Below are 23,325 nucleotides of genomic sequence, written 5' to 3' on the forward strand. Positions count from 1 at the left end.
TTGTAGGTCTTCATAGAGCTGTTCAGTTTCAGCGTCTTCAGCTTTACTTGTTGGGGCGTAGACATGGATTACTGTGATATTGAATGGTTTGCCTTGGAAACAAACAGAGATCATTCTGTCATTTTTGAGATTGCACCCAGGTACTGCATATCAGACTGTTTTGTTGACTATGAGGGCTACTCCCATTTCTTCTAAGGGATTCTTGCCCACAGTAGATATAATGGTCATTTGAATTAAATTCACTGATTCCAGTCCATTTTAGTTCACTGATTCCTAAAATATCAGTTTACTCTTGCCATCTTCTGTTTGACCACTTCCAATTTACCTTGATTCACAGACCTAACATTCCAGGTTCCTATGCAGTATCACTCTTTACAGCATCAGACTTTACTTCCATCACTAATCACATCCACAACTGGGTGTTGTGTTCGCTTTGGCTCTGTCTCTTCATTCTTTCTGGAATTATTTCTCCACTCTTCCCCAGGAGCATATTGGGCATCTACTGACCTGGAGAGTTCATCTTTCAGTGTCCTATCTTTTTGCCTTTTCATACTGTTCGTGGGGTTCTCCAGGCAAGAATACTGAAGTATTACTGAATACTGAAGAATACTGAGCCAGACCTACGTTTGAGTCTCCTGCAGAGGTACGAGTGGCCTGCCGCAGGGGCAGGGGCTCTGGGTGCAGTTCCCTGGTCATACAGCCTGTGGCATAAGCCCTGTTGGAGCAGGTCGCCATTAACCCCACCATAGAGCTGCAGAGCAGATGACCCACAAACTGCAGAGGCATGCATTTAGAGAGTATATTTATGTGGTAGCTTAACATGGCCTTACATTTTGTGGAAATTTATTTTAATGTTATGATGGTGTGAAAAGCACACCAGATTATCATAACTTCAGTTTCTTTTACTGACTTGGGTAAATTACCCTGATTTTTGCCCTGTCCTGTATTCAGCCTGTGAAACTAAACACTGTTATAAATATAGGTTTTTCATATAGGAGACAAGTGATTGGTTGTTATTGTTCTGTCGCTCAGTTGTGTTTGACTCTTTGTGACCCCATGGACTGCAACACGCCAGGCCTCCCTGTCCATCACTAACTCCTGGAGTTTACTCAAACTCAACATCCATTGAGTTGGTGATGCCATCTAACCATTTCATCCTCTGTCGTCCCCTTCTCCTCCTGCCTTCTATCTTTCCCAGCATCAGGGTCTTTTGTAATGAGTAAGCTCTTTGCATCAAGTGGCCAAAGTAATGGAGTTTTAGCTTCATTATCAGTCCTTCCAATGAATATTCAGGGTTGATTTCCTTTAGGATTGACTGGTCTCATCTCCTTGTAGTCCAAGAGACTCTCAAGAATCTTCTTCAACACCACAGTTCAGAAGCATCCATTCTTCGGCGCTCAGCTTTCTTTATAGTCCAACTCTCACATCCATACATGACTACTGGAAAAACCATAGCTTTGACTATATGGATCTTGGTTGGCAAAGTGATGTCTCTGCTTTTTAATACACTCTCTAGGTTTGTCATAACTTTCCTTCCAAGGAGCAAGCATCATTTAATTTCATGGCTGCAGTCACCATCAGCAGTGATTTTGAAGCCCAAGAAAATACAGTCTGTCACTTTTTATGCTTTTTCTTCATCTATTTGCCAAGAAGTGATGGGACCAGATGCCATTATCTTAGTTTTTTGAGTGTTGAGTTTTAAGCCAGCTTTTTCACTTTCCACTTTCACCTTCAAGAGGCTCTGCAGTTCTTCTTTGCTTTCTGCCATAAGGGTGGTGTCATCAGCATATCTGAAGTATTGATATTTCTCCTGGCAATCTTGATTCTGGCTTGTGCTTCATCCAGCTTGGGATTTTGCATAATGTACTGTGTGTATAAGTTAAATAAGCAGGAGGCAAGACATAATGGCAAAGGATCATAGCGTCTCAGATATGAAACCTGAAAGGTAATATTAAGAACCCCAAATGACGTTACAGAATTTAAACATTTTATCTATTTTTTAGAATAAGTTATTACATAAATATCTAGTTATTTATAGGTTTTCAATATTAGTAAAGAATCTTAAAATTTTATGAAAACTACCTTTTCTCTTTGTATTAAAATACATGTTTGCTCCCTTTTAAAAGTAAAAACATGTCTTAGCCTTTACTTAAATTATAGATTTCTAATGTCCCAGAATCCCAGGGACTGTGCAGCCTGATGGGCTGCCGTCTATGGGGTCGCACAGAGTTGGACACGACTGAAGCGACTTAGCAGCAGCAGCAGCTTTTCATTCTGATTGCTTTCAGTCTGGTAGCTTTTCAGGTCTGATATTTCTGGCTTCCTGGAGCAGAGAACCCTGTACATAATGATTACTTTTTTTATTATTATTTTTGACTGTGCTGGGTTTTTGTTGCTTTGCTCAGGCTTTTCTCTTGTTAGGCAAATGGAGGCTGTTCTCTGGTTGTGTAGTGCAGACTTTGTCATTGTGATGGCTTGTCTTGTTTTGGAGTACAGGCTTGTAGGTTTTCAGGCTTCACAGGGTTTGTAGTTGAAGCGCCCTTGCTCAGTAAGTGAGGTGCACAGACTTAGTTACTCTGAGTCTTGTGGAATCTTCCTGGACTAGGGGTCAAACTAGTGTCCCCTGCATTGGCAGATGGATTCTTACCCACTGCGCCACCAAGGAAGCCCATAATTTCTTAAAGTTTTTTTTTTTTGAGTGGACAAATTAGATGAATATGTGTAAACCTTATTTTAAAGTGATCTTTAGAGAATAGTGATCAGTAGTCAGTATACTTAAAATGATTAACATGACATTGATTACTTTTTAAAAAGTGATTTTGTAAAATTCTTGTTAGAAAATATTTTTGCATTTCTAAAAGAGAAGGTGGTCAATGTGCAGAACACTTAGATGTACCAAACATCAGCATATGGGTCTGAATTTCAGCTGTGCCATCATTTGCAAGAGTGTTCCAGAATAAATCACGCAGCCGTGCAGTGTCCTAGTATGCAAAATGAAGGCATTCAATTGATTACTGTTAACATTTCTCTTGTTCTAAAACTCTGCAGTTTTCATCCTTTGTTGTTTGTAAGAACCAGGAGAGATAAAGGTTACCTTTATGTTAGATTCAATTCTGTATCTAGTGATAGAGGATAGTAGTACTTACTACTGTTGTTAAATGATAAAGGAAAACCTAAAGGAAAACCTTGAAAATGTTCAGTGGTAGTATGTACAAGCTGATTATGTTAAGATCAGTTGTGCCACTTTTATTTTCTTTAATGGCCTGTACTTTTTATATTCCTAATTTTTCTCTAAGTATTAAGATTTTACTACAAAAGAATGATATGTTTATAAGGGGCTCAACGCAAATGGTGGCATATTCGGAGGTTTATGGCCTCTTCAAGTGTAAGGAGATTTTATGAAGTGGTCTACAATATAATACTGTTTTTGTTTTTTTTTTCCAAGTTTCATTTTTTTCAGGGTGGGAGGAGGTGCTCGGGGCGTCTCTCTTTTACATTGAGCATATTCCATTGCATATTAGCTTATTATTGGGGAGTTTTTCCAAAGTAAAAATGAAATCTGTTTAATGGTAAGTTCAAGCTTAGAATGGAGAGTTTTAATAGCCTCATTTGTCTCCCAGATGGTCTCGGATAGTAGAAGATTATCTGAGTGACATTACTTCAGGGGCTCTTGCCCCTTCACGTTGGGCAGAATGAAGCCCGGCTACCCTGTGGCAGTGCTGCTGGCCTGGAGCTCCTGAGATCCGGCATGCCTTTTCCACAGTCCTGCTTGTTTTCTCTCACATTCATGTTAGAGAATCGTGTGCGTGTATACACACACCTGCACACACACACTCCCAAATATCTCGTGTGACTTGGCTCACATAATTAAGAGATTAGACGCTTTAGAGATGGTAGAACTGGACTCTGGGTTGCTGTGCCCTCGGGTTCTTTTATTTATGGTTGCAAAACAACTTCCAGCAGCAACCAGGAAAATATGCTTCCTTGTTCATGTCCAAAGAAGGGAGAGTCACCACTTACTGTCTGTACTCAAAGTGAGAATGACTATCCCATAAAAGTTCAGGAGCTCTTTCCTTGATTTCGCCGGCCAGATTTGAGTAAAGTTCTTGTATACGTACAGTTCATTCCTGAACAAGTCATCAGCTTGGGGGATTAGTTAATCTTTCAGATCTTGCCCTTATCCAAGTGGGAGAGTAGGAATGGCAACCAGCGTGGACCATTAGTGTGTAGCCTGCTGTCAGACATCAAAGTCAATGAAATCAATATTACTGGATCAGCTCTGGCCCACTAGGGGCCCTTTGGCAGTCACTGGTATAGTCCAAAGTGGACCAAGGATGGGCCGTAAGGAGCACCAATATTTAACAGAGGAGAAGAGGAGCCTGTGAATCAGTTTGCTACTTAAGTTTATTCTGTATTGCTGCTTTGATGGAGAATTGTTTTACAAATTTAAGACAATAATGATGACCTTAGGGTATGTTTTCTTTATATTTCTTTTTCCAAGACAATGGATTGCTGGAAATATGGTAAGCTTAGAAACTGAGATTTGAATTTATCCCTTAAGTAAAACTTTTCCCTTGAATATTTGGGTAAAAATGTTCTTATAATTCAAGTGTTTCCTAATTTGAGAAACGAAAATAACAAGCAGGAGAAAACAAGTCAAATGTATATTCTTTTCTGCTTCCTGCCTTGTTTGTAAAGTCAAGAATCTGACCTTTGAGTAAATTGCATCATGCTTCTTATCATAAAACAGATTATAAAATAATTTTTGGTGTAGGTAAATATTCTGCTTTGAATTTCTTAGGTTTTTTCTTTGTAAATTGTGACTGATCGTCAACTCACTTAAAACATGATTTTTAAAAGTACATTTTGCAGGTGTAATACTGAAGGTATTGGGCTCCCCTGGTGGTCCAGTGGTTAAGAATCCTCCATACAATGTGGGAGACACTGGTTCAGTCCCTGGTCTGGGAAGATCCCACATGCCTTGGAGCAGTTAAGCCAGTGCACCACAACCGCTGAGCCCTGTGCTGTGGCTCACGAAGCCTTCACACCCTAGAGACCATGCTCTGCAGCAAGAGAAGCCGCCACCACGAGAAGCCACACATGAGTAGCCCCTGCTCTCCACAACTAGAGAAAACTCATTCCCAGCAGCAAAGGCCCGGCACAGCCAAAAATAAAACTATTCAAAAAATACTGAAGGCATTTAGCAAATTATTTTAAATGACAACCTTCAGAAAACTTCAGCTGGCTTGAATTCATTGATTTAAATGGTATATGGCATATTTGATTTACGCAGTAGTTTTTCGCCGTTATATCTCTCTGGTTACTTTAAAAACTACCTGGGTTTTGTTTTTTGTTTTTTTTTTTAGCACTGTCTGTTGTCTTAAAGGAAATAGAGAAGGAATTACAAATATATATACAGAAGTTAATGGAAAATGAGTATTTTGTAGTGTATAAACTCGAATGTGTTAGATCCTAAGGAAGAACTGCACCCATGTATGTTCCTTTTTTTTGGCTGTGCGGGGTCTTCATTGCTGTGTTAGGACTTTCTCTAGTTGCAGCGAGTGGGGCTACTCTGTTGTTGGACTTCTCCCTGAGGTGGCTTGTCCCCTGTATTGGCAGGCAGATTCTTAACCACTGGACCACCAGTGCATACATAGCACCAGTGGATGTACACATGGATGTCTCTCCATGTATGTTTCTTAAAAAAATTTTCTTCTTCTTTTTTTTTTTTTCTTTTTTTTTAACAAGTACAGCCATCCCTGAGCACTGGGGAAATCAGTTTCATGACCCTCATGGACACCAAAACCCCAAGGGTGCTGAAGTCCCTTGTATAGGATGGCATAGAATTTGTATATATCCTATATAGTACTTTAAATCACCTTTTGACTACTTATAATATCTAATACAATATAAAGGCTGCATAAATAGTTGTGAATATAATGCAGATGCCCTGTAAATAGTTGCTAGCATGTGGCAAATTCAGGTTTTACTTTTTGAAACTTTCTGGGTTTTGTTTTTTTTTTTTAAGTTATTTTTTATTTACATGGGTTGATTAAATCCTTGGATGCAGATCCCATAGATATGGAGGGCCAATTTTAGTGAAGAATGTTAAAATTTATGACTCAAACTTTCAGGCTCATCCCTACATACATGATTGATGTATTGGAAAAAAGATTATTCTCTTACTGTAAAGTAATAAATGGTTAGGTTGTTGCCTTGTGTGTCTGAAGACCTCAGTGGTTGGAAATGTGTTGTGAGACAGTGATCTACTAACCAACAGACTTAATACAGGAGGCCAGTGAGTTCTCCTTTGCATTGTATTTTATTACCTTGTCTTACTTAGTTCCAACGGGTTAAATAAAGCTTTGCAGTTTCTGTTTCATATTTAGCCTCCTCTAAAATTTGACACTATATAAAGTTCTCAAACTTTAGCTTGCATCAGAATCTCCTGGAGGGTTTGTGAAAACATATATTGCTGGACTTCACCCCCAAAGTTTCTGTTTCAGTAAGTCTGGGGTGTGGGAACAAGAATGTACATTTCAAATCATTTTCCTGAGGATGCTGATCTAGGTACTGCCCTTTGAGAATCACTGATGTAAAAACATTTACTTTTAAGTAAAACCAATGAGGAGTCATACTGAATTTATTTAAGGGAAAGAAAGATACACACAATATTTACTAGTATTTAGATTAAACTTTATATTGTTTTTCTCTGGATGTTGGTTATTACATTTTAAGTGACCTACTGGGAATACTCTCATAAACTGTGTTTCTTTAGTAAAAGAATGGTTGCCATTTGTAATTGTAACTTTTCACAGACACTTTTTCTTTTGGTATTGGGTTTTTACTAAGTACTATGATTGTTATTTCACACAGTTCAGTTCAGTCCCTCAGTCGTGTCCGACTCTTTGCAACCCCATAAATCGCAGCACACCAGGCCTCCCTGTCTATCAACAACGCAGCATGCCAGGCCTCCCTGTCCATCACCATCTCCTGGAGTTCACCCAGACTTCATCCATCGAGTCAGTGATGCCATCCAGCCATCTCATCCTCTGTCCTCCCCTTCTCCTCCCGCCCCCAATCCCTCCGAGCATCAGAGTCTTTTCCAATGAGTCAACTCTTCACATGAGGTGGCCAAAGTACTGGAGTTTCAGCTTTAACATCATTCCTTCCAAAGAAATCCCAGGGCTGATCTCCTTCAGAATGGACTGGTTGGATCTCCTTGCAGTCCAAGGGACTCTCAAGAGTCTTCTCCAACACCACAGTTCAAAAGCATCAATGCTTCGGCGCTCAGCTTTCTTCACAGTACAACTGTCACATCCATACATGACCACTGGAAAAACCACAGCCTTGACTAGACGGACCTTTTGAATATTAAAACTTTAAGCTAGTTTGAGGCCAGTACACAACTTCTTTGCCATTGCCAACTGTGCACGTTTCTGTGGAAACTCAGTAGGGACTAGCAGGATCGCTTTTGTTGGAATCACACCTGGCTTATTTGCATCCATTTTAAGTTGGGGAAATTTCAAAAGAATAAGAGGTCTGTAGATACGCCAGTGGACAGCAGTAAGAGCTTGTCACTTTGTAACCATCACACTGGTCTAAAAGAGGAAGGGTGAGTAGGTTTTCCTTATTTGTTACAGTTCCTGCTCTAGATGATTTTGATGGGTGTGCTCAACCTAGATAGCATATTCAAACGCAGAGACATTACTTTGCCAACAAAGGTCCATCTAGTCAAGGCTATGGTTTTTCCTGTGGTCATGTATGGATGTGAGAGTTGGACTGTGAAGAAGGTTGAGCACCAGAGAAGTGATGCTTTTGAACTGTGGTGTTGGAGAAGACTCTTGAGAGTCCCTTGGACTGCCAGGAGATCCAACTAGTCCATCCTAAAGGAGATCAGTCCTGGGTGTTCTTTGGAAGGAATGATGCTAAAGCTGAAACTCCAGTACTTTGGCCACCTCATGCGAAGAGTTGACTCATTGGAAAAGACTCTGATGCTGGGAGGAATTGGGGGCAGGAGAAGGGGACGACAGAAGATGAGATGGCTGGATGGCATCACCGACTCGATGGATGTGAGTTTGAGTGAACTCTGGGAGTTGGTGATGGACAGGGAGGCCTGGCGTGCTGAGATTCATGGGGTCGCAAATAGTCGGACACGACTGAGCGACTGAACTGAACTGAAAAGTCTGTTTATTTTGTGTATTTAGTTTCTGTTTCGTATTAGTATGTTCTGTTTCATTTTGCTTTTTGTTTTAGGTATATCCTCTTACAGCTTAACATTTTAAAAAATATAGATACATAGTTAAATATAGATCATACTTTTTAAGAGAGGGAAAAATTCTTTTTTTTTTTCAGTTGTGAAACAATAGTAAAATGTCGTAATAAATTTTTAATCATTATTGGAGAATTGTGACAGAATTTTAGTGATGATCTCTATTTTCAATATTATGAGCTAATATGAGCCTCTTCTCTCACAAAAATAACTCCTTTTTAAGAAGATAGTTTGAACTGTTTACATATTTGATTTTGTTTGCACTTTGAACTTAAGCTCTTGGTTCAGTGTTTCATGAAGTAGTTAAGAACATCATAGAATATATAGAAAAAAGTCGATTGTCTATTACATGAGCACTGAGCACAGTTATATAAAACTCAGATGTTTCTCATTAATGTTGTCCTACTCAGTTGTACTAATTTATACCAACTACACTAATTAGTCACGTCATACTAATTCAGACAAAGCTACGAAGTAGAGGTATGTGGCAGGTAAGAGTCAGTGTGTGTACCAGCTCGTCATCCATTAAGGCTGCTTGAACCTACTGTTCAGAGTTCTGAGCCCTTGTGGCAAAGAATGTAATGGTCAGTCAGTGACAGTAAATGTACACACCCATGTGTACCAAATAGTGACCTTTCTCATTTTCTGAAGACAAAATGTAATCTTGCACCTTTTCCCAGAATTCAGTGATAACAATCTATATTGATGTATGCCTGTCATCTGTGTGAGTGTTCTCAGCCAACTGAAGTAGTTGCTTATAAATTTGGAAGGAGGTTAATGTCAGATTTGGGGGTCTTTTTTAAAGTTAATGAAATATACCCTTAAAAGAAAATATGAAGTAGGCTATCGAGCTTCATGAAGGACCACCCCCTTATAATACATAGTCCAAGAAGTTTCTGATTTGCCTCCATGTTTCTGAGGTAGCTGCAGGTGCTAGTATCCCTGTTCTGTGGATGAGGAAGTAGGCACAAGAGAGATACCTGTTTCCAGTCACTTTATGTTTAGGCAGCTAACCATTCTAGTGCTGCCCACTATTTGTGATTGTTCCCCCTTAGAGTCTTAGGTTATTTCATACACCTTACTCAGTGTTGCCTTTTTCTCTTTTTGTATTCATAGACTGGAAAAGTAAGAAGAGCTTCCCTGCCTTTTAATTACCAAACTACTCTCAGGTTTCAGTGAATCAGTTCAGAGAAAGAATGCAGTCTTTCTATACCTGGTAAATATCTTATGCTAATAAAAGCTATTAATTTAGTGGTCTCTGATAAAATCCAGGTGTTATGATGATTACCTTTGAGTTTGTGGAATGATTATAAAAATGACTCAGTATATTATAGTTCATTTTAACTCTGAAATTTGTTTGATATGTATTGATATGATAGTTATGCTTAGAATGCCTGTGTCCTACCCAGCAATGGAAAACAGTTTAGGATTGGCCCTACTACTTAGATTTGGCTCTGATTTCTTTTGAAAAAGTTGTGAAATTAATGTAAATAGGTACATGTTAAGTCTCATTTTTATTGAGATAATATAACAGTAATAATCCCTATGTGGTAGTTTAATAGAAGTGCTTTGTAGTTTTATAAAATTAATCTATTAATCAAAATATTATAACCTGGATTTTACCATTTTACAAATGACCTAAGTGAATATTCCATCACTTCATGGGAAATAGATGGGGAAACTGGAAACAGTGTCAGACTTTATTTTTCTGGGCTCCAAAATCACTGCAGATGGTGACTGCAACCATGAAATTAAAAGACACTTACTCCTTGGAAGGAAAGTTATGACCAACCTAGATAGCATATTGAAAAGCAGAGACATTCCTTTGCCAACAAAGGTCCGTCTAGTCAAGGCTATGGTTTTTCCTGTGGTCATGTATGGATGTGAGAGTTGGACTGTGAAGAAGGCTGAGCACTGAAGAATTGATGCTTTTAAACTGTGGTGTTGGAGAAGACTCTTGAGAGTCCCTTGGACTGCAAGGAGATCCATCCAGTCCATTCTGAAGGAGATCAGCCCTGGGATTTCTTTGGAAGGAATGATGCTAAAGCTGAAACTCCAGTACTTTGGCCACCTCTTGCGAAGAGTTGACTCATTGGAAAAGACTCTGATGCTGGGAGGGATGGGGGCAGGAGGAGAAGGGGACGACAGAGGATGAGATGGCTAGATGGCATCACTGACTCGATGGATGTGAGTCTGAGTGAACTCCTGGAGATGGTGATGGACAGGGAGGCCTGGCGTGCTGCTATTCATGGGGTCGAAAAGAGTCGGACATGACTGAGTGACTGAACTGAACTGAACTGAAGTGAATATTAGATTGATGAAGTAACTTGTTTAAGGAAGTTCAGTTAGCCAGTGTAGAGCTACGATTAGAATCTAGATGCCTAGTCTAGTGCCTTTTAAAAATTCTTAAAGTACCTTAAATATAAATTAACTTACTTAAGGGAATAAAAAACCATAATGACATTTCATGTGAATTTCCCTTTTGTGTAACTTAATACAGCAACAGAGAAGACAAAATAGTTTTATTTATTCTACATTAAATATTTTGTCTATTAATAGCAATATTAGAACAATTAATTAACTACTAGGTGCCACTGAAGCTTTTAGATATGTTTTGTTCAAATCTGAGGAGAACCCTTGGGAGTATTATTGTACCTGTTTTACAGATGAGGGAACTGAGGCTTAGAAAGAGTAATAGTTTAGAATTTTTACACTTCTAGAACTGGAGTTTAAACACACTTTTCCTCTGCTTTCAAAGCACATTACTAAACTGTGAAACCTGTTTATTTTTTAAATTAAAATTTAATGATCCAACCCATTCCTTATTAATTGATACTGATTATGGAATTATTTCCTCTTAACTCATCCATCCCAAAATTTGACCACTTTAAAGACATGTTGAAGTAGTGTGGAGAAACCATAAAATTGTTTCTGTAGGCTTTATACCCCCTCAAAAAACGTATAATGTGCTCAGTCGCTCAGTCATGTCCGACTCTTTGCAACCCCCTGGACTGTAGCCGGCCAGGCTCCGCTGTCAATGGTATTCTCCAGGCAAGAAACTGGAGTGGGTAGCCATTTTCTTCTCCACTTTATATAATATTTGTATGTTTAAACTAATTTGAGCAAGTCCATATGTATATTTAGTGTGTCTAAATATACATATGAAAGTTTTGTCTCCATGTTTCTACTTATTATAGTTGATCATCAAGCAATGATTATTTTCCTAAAATATTTTTAAAGTGGACCTTTCAAAATTAGTTAAGAGGAGAAGGAGATGGCGGAGGAGTAGGTGGACGTGGAGTACGTCTCTCTCCACGGATACATCAGGATACACCTTCAGACACAGGAGTGCGTGCAGGACACCAGCGAGAGCAGACAGGAGTACCTGACCAGAGGAAAAGAATACACAGAACCACACAAAACTCGGTAGGATGAAGGAACTAGGGGGAAAAACAGGAGTGTTAGTAGGAGTGGACCTGCTCTCAGCGGGTGGGGGAACACATCAGGGCAGTTGTCCGAGTCAGAGGAGAAACATTTAAGGCTGAGAGGGAAACAGCTGATCTGTGACAGTGTGAATGGAATGAGAATCAGACAGTCCTTGCTGCAGCCATACATGCCCCGTACAGGAGCTGGTCCTCTGGAAGGCGCAGTGGCTGGGAGCTGGAGTTTGGGGAGTGTGGAGCAATCCCAGGGCAAGGGCTGCTGTTGACTGCAGAGAGACGGATGGAGGGGATGTGAGGGAGGAGACTGTGGTGGGAAATGCCTGTGGAGGAAAGCCAGGAAGCCATGGAAGCAAGGCAATACAGCTGAGTGTCGTAGGGGGTGAAGCCGTCACTGTCACCGTAGCCTATCTCCCCCAACATGCCAACATCTGCAGCTGAAGAATAGAGGCTGGCCCATCAAATGCCTGACACACTGAACTACAGATAGGACCCCACCCAGGGGGCCCCTTTAGGTGCCTGAAGTGCCGATCTACAGAGTAGGACCCCAGGCATGGCAGCCCTCTATGTGCCTGAATGGGTGGAGCTACAGAGAAAGACTGGCCAAAGAGGCCTTCTGATTGCCAGCTACAACAGGCTCGGAAAAAAGACTCTGATAGGGCCATAACTCCTGCAGCAGAGACAGTCGTGTCCCTGCACACTTTGAGCTGCCAGGCACTAAGAAATCCAATTAAGCTTTTGAGCTTTTTTTCCTTCCCCTCAGTCACATTTTTTATTGTTGTTGTATACCTCTGCCTCTACATTGGGCTTTTGCAGTTCAGCAGAGTTTTCCTCTTTTTTTTTTTTTTTTCTTTTTTAAAAAAAATTTTAAACCTGTTTTTATTTTTTCTACACTTAACTCCTTTGTTTGCTTTTCCTACTGTTCTTTCCCCGTTGCAGTTATCTGTAACATATATAAATCTTTATCTACCTCTATTTAACTTTGCATATCTATTCTTTGTTTCTTTCTCTCCTTTCCTCTCAACATATTTGTTAGTTTTATTTTCATTGTTTTATTCCCCACTTGGCACCTTGTTTTAGTTTTGTTTTCCAGTTTGTGCTTTAGTTAGTTTTGTTCTTAACTGATAAATATAATTTTTGATTTGCTTTGTTCACCAGGTCAATCTACTGTACTTTATTTTTGTTAGACTGTTTTCACTTTGCTCATGTGTGTATATGTATATGTGTATATTCCATTATTTTAATTATGATTTGCCTGATTTTGTAACTGCCATTTGGGGTTCATCTTTGGTTTACCATTTTTGGATATTTGTTTTGATCTCCCTTCATGCCATAACAAACCCACTTATGGGTCAAGCCCTGAGTCTTTGGAGTGGGAGCACTAACTCCAAGACCCTAGATTACCAGAGAACTGACCCTAGGGAGTATCAGATAGTGAGAACTCACACAAAGCAAACCACTTGAATACAAGACCCAGCATCACCAACCACCAGTAGCACCCTCTGCAGGATGCCTCATCTAAACAACAAACAAAACAAAAATACAAACCCAGTCATCAGCAGACAGGATTAACACCTCACTCACCCTTGCCCATCAGAGGAAAAACAAGCAAAAACCAGCACAAATCTCATCTTTATATGAAGCTCACACAAACCACTGGAGAATTCAACTTTCCTTGAAGCTTGGGAAAAGGAGACCTCAAACACAAAAACTGTTAAAAAAAATAATAAAGAGACGGAGAAATGCTAAACAAATGAAGGAACAAACTAGAAACACAGAAGTCCAAATAAATGAAGAGGAACTAGGCAAACTACCTGAAAAAGAATTCAGAATAATGATAGTAAAGATGATACCTTGAAAATGGAGAAAATGCAAGAATTGATTAACAAAGACACAGAAGAATTAAAGAATAAACATACAGAGACAACACAGTTACTGAAATTAAAAATACTCTAGAAGGAATCAATAGCAGAATATCTGAAGCAGAAGAATGAATCAATGAGCTGGAAGATAAAATGGTGGAAATAACTTCTGAAGAGGAGGATAAAGTAAAAAGAATGAAAAGAACTGAGGACAGTCTCAGAGACCTCTGGGACCATATCAAAGGTGCCAACTTTCAAATTATAGGGGTCCTAGAAGAAGAAGAGAAAAAGAAAGGGTATGAGAAAATTTCTGAAGAGATTAGAGTTGAAAATTTCCTCAACATGGAAAAGGAAATAGTCAATCAAGTGCAAGAGGCACAAAGAGTCCCATACAGGATAAACCCATGGAGAAACATGCCACAATACATACTAATCAAACTATTAAAGACTAAACACAAAGAAAGAACATTAAAAGCAGCAAGGGAGAAGCAACAAGTAACATACAAGGGAAACCCCATACACTTTAACGGCTGATGTTTCAGCAGAAACTCTGTAGGCCAAAAGGGAATGTCAGGAAATACTTAAAGTACTGAAAGGGAAAAATCTACAATCAAGATTACTGTACCTGGCAAGGATCTCATTCAAAATTGATGGAGAAATAAAAAGCTTTTCAGACAAGCAAAAGTTAAGAGAATTCAGGACCACAAAATCAGCTTTATGACAAATGTTAAAGGGACTTATATAGTCAAGAAATACAAGAGAAGCAAAATGATCTACAAAATCAACCCCAAACAATTAAGAAAATGGCAATAGGAACATATATGCCAATAATTACTTAAATGTAAATGGATTAAATGGTCCAACCAAAAGACACAGACTGGCTGAATGGATACAAAAACAAGACCCTTATATATGCTGTCTACAAGAAACCCACTTCAGACCTCAAGACACATATAAACTGAAAGAGGATGGAAAAATATGTTCCATGTAAATAGGAAGCAAAAGAAAGCTGGAGTAGCAATCCTCATATCAGACAAAATAGACTTTAACATAAAGAGTATTACAAGATATAAGGAAGGACACTACATAATGATCAAGGGATCAATCCAAGAGGAAGGTGTAACAATTGTAAATATCCATGCACCGAACATAGGAGCACCTCAACACATAAGACAAACACTAACAGACATAAAAGGAGAAATTGACAGTAACAAAATAGTAGTAGGAAACTTTAACACCCAACTCACACCAATGGACAGATCATCAAAACAGAAAATTAATAAGGAAACACAAGTCTTACATGATACATTAGATGAAATGGATCTCATGGATACCTTCAGGACATTCCATCCAAAGGCAAAAGAATACACCTTCTTCTCAAGTGCACATGGAACATTCTTCAGGATAGACCACATCCTGAGTCACAAATCAAACTTGAGTAAATTTAAGAAAATTGAAATTGTATCTTGCAACTTCTCTGACCACAATGCTATGAGACTAGATATGAATTACAAAAAAAAAAAAACTGTTAGAAACGCAAACACATGGAGATTAAGCAACACGTTTCTAAATAACCAGCAGGTTACTGAAGAAATCAAAAGGGAAATCAAAAAATTTCTAGAAACAAATGACAATGAAAACACGACAAATCAAAACCTACGGGATGCAGCAAAAGCAGTTCTAAGAGGAAGTTTATAGCAATACAGTCCTACCTCAAGAAGCTAGAAAAACATCAAATAAACCACCTAACTTTACATCTAAAACAACTGGAAAAAGAACAACAAAAACCCACAATTAGTAGAAGGAAAGAAATCATAATGATCCAAGCAGTAATAAATGAAAAAGAAATGAAAGAAACAATAGTAAAGATCAATAAAACTAAAAGCTGATTCTTTGAAAATGTAAACAAAACTGACAGACCTTTAGCCAGACTCATCAAGAACAAAAGAGAAGAATCAAACCAACAAACCAGAAATGAAAAAGGAGAGGTTACAACAGACAATGCAGAAATACACATGTTTATAGGAAACTATTATGAACAACTAGATGGCAATAAAATCTAAAATCTGGAAGAAATGGACAGATTCTTAGAAAAGTTCAATCTTCCAAGACTGAACCAGGAAGAAATAGAAATTATAGACAACCTAATTACAAGCACTGAAATTGAAGCTGTGATCAAAAATCTCCCAAAAAACAAGAGCCCAGGACCAGATGGCTTCACAGGAGAATTCTGTCAAGCATTTAGAGAGGAGCTAATGCCTATCCTAAGAATCTTTCAAAAAATTGCAGAGGAAGGAACACTTCCAAACTCATTCTACAAGGCCACCATCACCCTGATACCAAAACCAGACAAAGAGAACACAAAAAAAGAAAACGACAGGCCAATATCACTGATGCACAGAGATGCAAAAATCCTCAGCAAAATTTTAGCAAACAGAGTGCAGCAACACATCAGAAAGCTCATAAACTAGGATCAAGTTGGGTTTATTCCAGGGATGCAAGGATTCTTCAGTATATGCAAATCAATCAATGTGATACACCATATTAACAAATTGAAAGATAAAAACCATATGATCTTCTCAATAGATGCGGGAAAAGCCTTTAACAAAATTCAGCAACTATTTGTGATTAAAACTCTTCAAAAAAATGGGCATAAAAGGAACCTACCTCAACATAGTAAAGGCCATATATGATAAGCCTATGGCAAACATTATCCTCAATGGTGAAAAACTGAAAGCATTCCCCCTAAGATCAGAAACAAGACAAGGGTGTCCACTTTCACCACTGTTCTTCAACATAGTTCTGAAAAGTCCTACCTATAGCAATGAGAGAAGAAAAAGAAATGAAAAGAATCCAGAATGGAAAAGAAGAAGTAAGCTCTCACTGTTTGCAGATGACATGATACTGTTCATAGAAAACCCTGAAGATAGTATCAGAAAATTACTAGAGCTAATCAGTGAATTTAGCAGAGTTGCAGGATCCAAAATCAATACACAGAAATCTCTTGCATTTCTATATATTAACAATGAAAAATCAGACAAATTAAGGAATCAATCCCATTCACCATTGCAACAAAAATAATTAAATATTTAGGAGTAAACTTACCTAAGGAGACAAAAGAACTGTACAGAGAAAAATTATAAGACACTAATGAAAGAAATCAAAGATGACATAAACAGATGGAGAGATATTCCATGTTCCTGGGTAGGAAGAATCAATATTGTGAAAATGACTATACTACCAAATGCAATCTACAGATTCAATGGGATCCCTATCAAATTACCAATGGCATTTTTCACAGAATTAGAACAAAAAATTTCACAGTTCTTCTGGAAAGTGAAAAGACCCCGAATAGCCAAAGCAGTCTTGAGAATAAAGAATGGAGCTGGAGGAATCAACCTTCCTGACTTCAAATTGTAGTACAAAGCTACAGTCATCAAGACAGTATGGTACTGGCACCAAAACAGAAATATAGATCAATGGAACAAGATAGAAAGCCCAGAAATAAACCCATATGCCTATGGGTACCTTATTTTTGATAAAGGAGGCAGGAATATACAATCAGGCAAAGACACCCTCTTCAATAAATGGTGCTGGGGAAAGTGGACAATTACATGTAAAAGAATGAAATTAGAACACTTCCTAACAGCATACACAAAAATACACTCAAAATGGATTAAAGACCTAAATATAAGACCAGAAACTATAAAATACTTAGAGAAAAACGTAGGCAGAACACTTGATGACATAAATCAAAGCAAGATCCTCTATGACCCACCTACTAGAGTAATGGAAATAAAAACAAAAGAAAACAAGTTGGACCTGATTAAACCTAAAGGCTTTTGCACAGCAAAGGAACCTATAAGCAAAGTGAAAAGACAACCCTCAGAATGAGAGAAAATAATAGCAAATGAAACAACTGACAAAGGATTAATTTCCAAAATATACAAGCAACTCATACAACTCAATACCAGAAAAACAAACAACCCAATCAAAAAGTGGGAAAAAGAACTAAACAGACATTTCTCCAAAGAAGATATACAGATGGCTAACAAATACATGGGAGAAGGCAGTGGCAACCCAGTCCAGTACTCTTGCCTGGAAAATCCCATGGATGGAGCAGCCTGGTGGGTTGCAGTCCATGGGGTCGCTAGGAGTTGGACACAACTGAGTGGCTTGACTTTATTTTTTCACTTTCATGCATTGGAGAAGGAAATGGCAACCCACTCCAGTATTCTTGCCTGGAGAATCCCAGGGACGGGGGAGCCTGGTGGGCTGAGGTCTATGGTGTTGCACAGAGTCAGACACAACTGAAGCGACTTAGCAGCAGCAGCAGCAACAAATACATGAAAAGATGCTCAACATCACTCATTATTAGAGAAATGCAAATCAAAACTACAATGAGATATCACCTCACACTGGTCAGGATGGCCATCAAAAAGTGTACAAACAATAAATGCTGGAAAGGGTGTGGAGAAAAGGGAACGCTCTGGCACTTTTGGTGGGAATGTAAATTGATACAGCCATTATGGAAGACAGTATGGAGATTCCTTAAAAACCTAGGAATAAAAGCACCATATAACACAGCAATCCCACTCCTAGGCATATACCCTGAGGAAACCAAAATTGTAAGAGATACATGTATCCCGTTGTTCATTGCAGCACTATTTACAATAGCTAGAGCATGGAAGCCACCTAGATGTCCATCGACAGATGATAAAGAAGTTTTGGTACATATGCACAGTGGAATATTACTCAGCCATAAAGACAAACATATTTGAGTCAGTTCTAATCAGGTAGATGAACCTAGAACCTATTATACAGAGTGAAGTGAGTCTTTATACAGAGTGAAGTGAGTCAGAAAGAGAAAGATAAGTACCGTATTCTAATGCATATATACGGAATCTAGAATAATGTTACTGAAGAATTTATTTACAGGGCAGCAGTAGAGAAACAGGCAGAGAGAATAGACTTATGGACATGGGGAGAGGGGAGGAGAGGGTGAGATGTATGGAAACTTACATTACCATATGTAAAATAGACAGCCAACGGGAATTTGCTGTATGGCTCAGGAAACTCAAAGCAGGGCTCTGTATCAACCTAGAGGGGTGGAATGGGGTGGGAGATGGGAGAGAGGTTCACAGGGGAGGGGATATATGTATACCTATGGCTGATTTATGTTGAGGTTTGACAGAAAACAGAAAATTCTGTAAAGCAATTATCTTTCAATTAAAAAACAAATTAGAATATTACTCAACCTAAAAATAAAGCTGATACCATTAATGAAAAAATATCGATATTATAGCAAAGAGTATTAGTCAGAAATTAAGACATTTCAGGTGTCTGACTGGCTTTGGAATAAACAAAAGCTTATTATTCTAAATGAAACTGTAATGATAAAAGTTTAAAGAAAATACTTTAATATTTTCTTCTTTAGTAAAATACCTAGAATGCCTGAGTTTCTCAAACTAGGAGAGTCTTTGTCTTATCTTATCTGACTTATCCTTTCAAATTCACTTGTCCTCAGGAATCTTTCACTAAATTACTGCCACAACCTGCCTGGCCGAGAGAGAGTGGGGTGCACAATGTAGACGATGAGATATAAAGAAATACTCTTTTTTTTGGTAGCCCATGTCACATAACTGGGGCTTCCCAGGTGGCTCAGTGGTAAAGAATTCACCTGCCAATGCAGGAGACATGGGTTCTGTCACTGGATTGGGAATATCCCCTGGAACAGGAAAGGGCAACCCATTCCAGTATTCTTGCCTGCAGAATTTCATGGACAGAGGAGGCTGGCGGGCTGCAGTCCATGGGGTCACAAAGAATCAGCACAATGGAGTGACTGAGCACACAGGCACACATAACTGTTTTATTCCTGGCAGTGTGGAGACTTTATAGCATAGAATTGTAATTTATGTGCATTCTAATCTCTACTATTCAAAATGAGAAATAACATAAATTAGATTGGTACCTTTCTGTTCTAACTGGAACTTGTGAAGGTGGAAGAAATTTATTGATACAGTGACATTATGATGAGATTACAAAGTTATGTAACTATCCTAAATATTAATTGCAGCTACTCATCATCCACTGAGTAAAGGGGAAGGAGGTGAGGTAGGGCTGGGGCAGCTGACATTTATTAACTTCCTACTGTGTTGGGCATGTGCTAGACACATCTACATGTATCAGATCAGATCAGTCACTCAGTCGTGTCCGACTCTTTGCGACCCCATTAATTGCAGCACGCCAGGCCTCCCTGTCCATAACCAACTCCCAGAGTTCACTGACACTCACGTCCATCGAGTCAGTGATGCCATCCAGCCATCTCATCCTCTGTCGTCCCCTTCTCCTGCCCCCAGTCCCTCCCAGCATCAGAGTCCTTTTCCCATGAGTCAACTCTTCGCATGAGGTGGCCAAAGTACTGGAGTTTCAGCTTTAGCATCATTCCTTCCAAAGAAATCCCAGGGCTGATCTCCTTCAGAATGGACTGGTTGGATCTCCTTGAAGTCCAAGGGACTCTCAAGAGTCTTCTCCAACACCACAGTTCAAAAGCATCAATTCTTCGGTGCTCAGCCCTCTTCACAGTCCAACTCTCACATCCATACATGACCACTGGAAAAACCATAGCCTTGACTAGACGAACCTTTTTTGGCAAAGTAATGTCTCTGCTTTTGAATATGCTATCTAGGTTGGTCATAACTTTCCTTCCAAGGAGTAAGCGTCTTTTAATTTCATGGCTGCAGTCACCATCTGTAGTGATTTTGGAGTCCCAAAAAATAAAGTCTGACACTATTTCCACTGTTTCCCCATCTATTTCCCATGAAGTGATGGGACCGGATGCCATGATCTTCGTTTTCTGAATGTTGAGCTTTAAGCCAACTTTTTCACTCTCCACTTTCACTTTCATCAAGAGGCTTTTTAGTTCCTCTTCACTTTCTGCCATATGCCCCAACCAGGAACGCTGAAGTAGCTGAAGTTGAACGGTTCTGTTAAGACCTACAAGACCTTTTAGAACTAACACCCAAAAAAGATGTCCCTTTCATTATAGGGGACTGGAATGCAAAAATAGGAAGTCACGAAACACCTGGAGTAATAGGCAAATTTGGCCTTGGAATACGGAATGAAGCAGGGCAAAGACTAATAGAGTTTTGCCAAGAAAATGCACTGGTCATAACAAACACCCTCTTCCAACAACACAAGAGAAGACTCTATACATGGACATCACCAGATGGTCAACACCAAAATCAGATTGATTATATTGTTTGCAGCCAAAGATGGAGAAGATCTATACAGTCAGCAAAAACAAGACCAGGAGCTGACTGTGGCTCAGACCATGAACTCCTTATTGCCAAATTCAGACTTAAATTGAAGAAAGTAAGGAAAACCACTAGACCATTCAGGTATGACCTAAATCAAATTCCTTATGATTATACAGTGGAAGTGAGAAATAGATTTAAGGGCCTAGATCTGATAGATAGAGTGCCTGATGAACTATGGACTGAGGTTCGTGACATTGTATAGGAGACAGGGATCAAGACCATTCCCATAGAAAAGAAACGCAAAAAAGCAAAATGGCTGTCTGGGGAGGCCTTACAAATAGCTGTGAAAAGAAGAGAAGCGAAAAGCAAAGGAGAAAAGGAAAGATATAAACATCTGAATGCAGAGTTCCAAAGAATAGCAAGAAGAGATAAGAAAGCCTTCCTCAGCGATCAATGCAAAGAAATAGAGGAAAACAACAGAATGGGAAAGACTAGGGATCTCTTCAAGAAAATCAGAGATACCAAAGGAAAATTTCATGCAAAGATGGGCTCGATAAAGGACAGAAATGGTATGGACCTAACAGAAGCAGAAGATATGAAGAAGAGATGGCAAGAATACACAGAAGAACTATACAAAAAAGATCTTCATGACCCAGATAATCACGATGGTGTGATCACTGACCTAGAGCCAGACATCCTGGAGTGTGAAGTCAAGTGGGCCTTAGAAAGCATCACTACAAACAAAGCTAGTGGAGGTGATGGAATTCCAGTTGAGCTATTCCACATCCTGAAAGATGATGCTGTGAAAGTGCTGCACTCAATATGCCAACACATTTGGAAAACTCAGCAGTGGCCACAGGACTGGAAAAGGTCAGTTTTCATTCCAATCCCAAAGAAAGGTAATGCCAAAGAATGCTCAAACTACCACACAATTGTACTCATCTCACACGCTAGTAAAATAATGCTCAAAATTCTCCAAGCCAGGCTTCAGCAATATGTGAACTGTGAACTTCCAGATGTTCAAGCTGATTTTAGAAAAGGCAGAGGAACTAGAGATCAAATTGCCAACATCCGCTGGATCGTGGAAAAAGCAAGAGAGTTCCAGAAAAACATCTATTTCTGCTTTATTGACTATGCCAAAGCCTTTGACTGTGTGGATCACAATAAACTGTGGGAAATTCTGAAAGAGATGGGAATACCAGACCACCTGATCTGCCTCTTGAGAAATGTGTATGCAGGTCAGGAAGCAACAATTAGAACTGGACATGGAACAACAGACTGGTTCCAAATAGGAAAAGGAGTACGTCAAGGCTGTATATTGTCACCCTGTTTATTTAACTTATATGCAGAGTACATCATGAGAAATGCTGGACTGAAAGAAACACAAGCTGGAATCTACATGTATGCTTTCACTTATAAACTGTGGGTAACTGTAATAGTACAGGAAGTAGAGCAAAGACAAGAAGCAGTATTTACAAATGTATCTCTTTTTTTGTATAGATGGTCAGCTTTTTAAACTTTTTATTTTCTTTTGTCATCTACTTTTGGCCAACCAAATCCTTTGATTGTTTCCAGCTCTCTGAGTCACAGCTACCTGGGATTGCTGTATAGACAGCCATTTAGTGGGTTTGGGGTTTTTTTGCCCAGGGAGGGGGGCGGCACGGGATGTGTTGGGAAATTAAATTTTAAGTTCTCAGACAATAGTTAACAGTTGTATATTATTATATACTTTAAATTTTGCCACGAGGGTAGATCTTAGTTACATGCTCTTGCCACAAAAATGTTTTTAATTATAAACAAAGTGGGGTGGGAGACACAAAAGGAAACTTTTATAGGTGGTGAATAAGTTTATGGCTTTAATGGTGGCCTCACAGATGCATATTATCTCCAAACTTACTGAGTGTGTATACATTAAATATATAGAGCCTTTTGTATGTCAGTCGTATCTCAGTAAAGTGGTTTTTAAAAAACTTTTTAAAGGGCAAACTTATACTTTTAAGAAATGTTATTTAAAGATTGGAGAAGGCAATGGCACCCCACTCCAGTATTCTTGCCTGGAAAATCCCGTGGACGGAGGAGCCTGGTGGGCTGCAGTCCATGGGGTCGCTAAGAGTCGGACACGACTGAACGACTTCACTTTCACTTTTCACTTTCATGCGTTGGAGATGGAAATGGCAACCCACTGCAGTGTTCTTGCCTGGAGAATCCCAGGGACGGCGGAGCCTGGTGGGGTGCTGTCTGTGGGGTCTCACAGAGTAGGACCCGACTGAAGCGACTTAGCAGCATTAAAGGTTAAAATAGAAAAAATCTTGAGTAGTATATATTGAATATTTATTAGAATATTAAAATAATCCTGTTATTTTTATAATTTCTGATTATTGTCAAAATAACTAACATTCTCATTTTAATTTTAAGAACAGCCTTGGGAGACAGCATGATTATTCCCATTTTTCAGATGAGACAGTGTAAGATTCAAATGTTGTGTTAAGTTT

General features: G+C 39.0%; 1 protein-coding gene across 8 annotated transcripts in view; it reads left to right on the forward strand.

The window, feature by feature from the left end:
• The window catches only part of POU2F1 (POU class 2 homeobox 1), a 204,640-nt gene that overhangs the window by 77,058 nt on the left and 104,257 nt on the right, over positions 1 to 23,325 (forward strand). For 3 of the 8 annotated variants that reach the window (XM_086393908.1, XM_086393912.1, XM_086393909.1), the window contains exon 2: positions 9,389 to 9,488. The exons of the other annotated variants lie outside the window; for them this stretch is intronic. The gene's annotated coding sequence lies outside the window, so the exon portion shown is untranslated. The remainder of the gene's footprint in view (positions 1 to 9,388; positions 9,489 to 23,325) is intronic. 8 annotated transcript variants of the gene reach the window in all.

Source organism: Bos grunniens, chromosome 3 (assembly GCF_055505025.1).
Source record: "Bos grunniens cultivar Pamir isolate PY7600 chromosome 3, Bosgru_T2T1.0, whole genome shotgun sequence".
Classification (NCBI taxonomy): domain Eukaryota; kingdom Metazoa; phylum Chordata; class Mammalia; order Artiodactyla; family Bovidae; genus Bos; species Bos grunniens.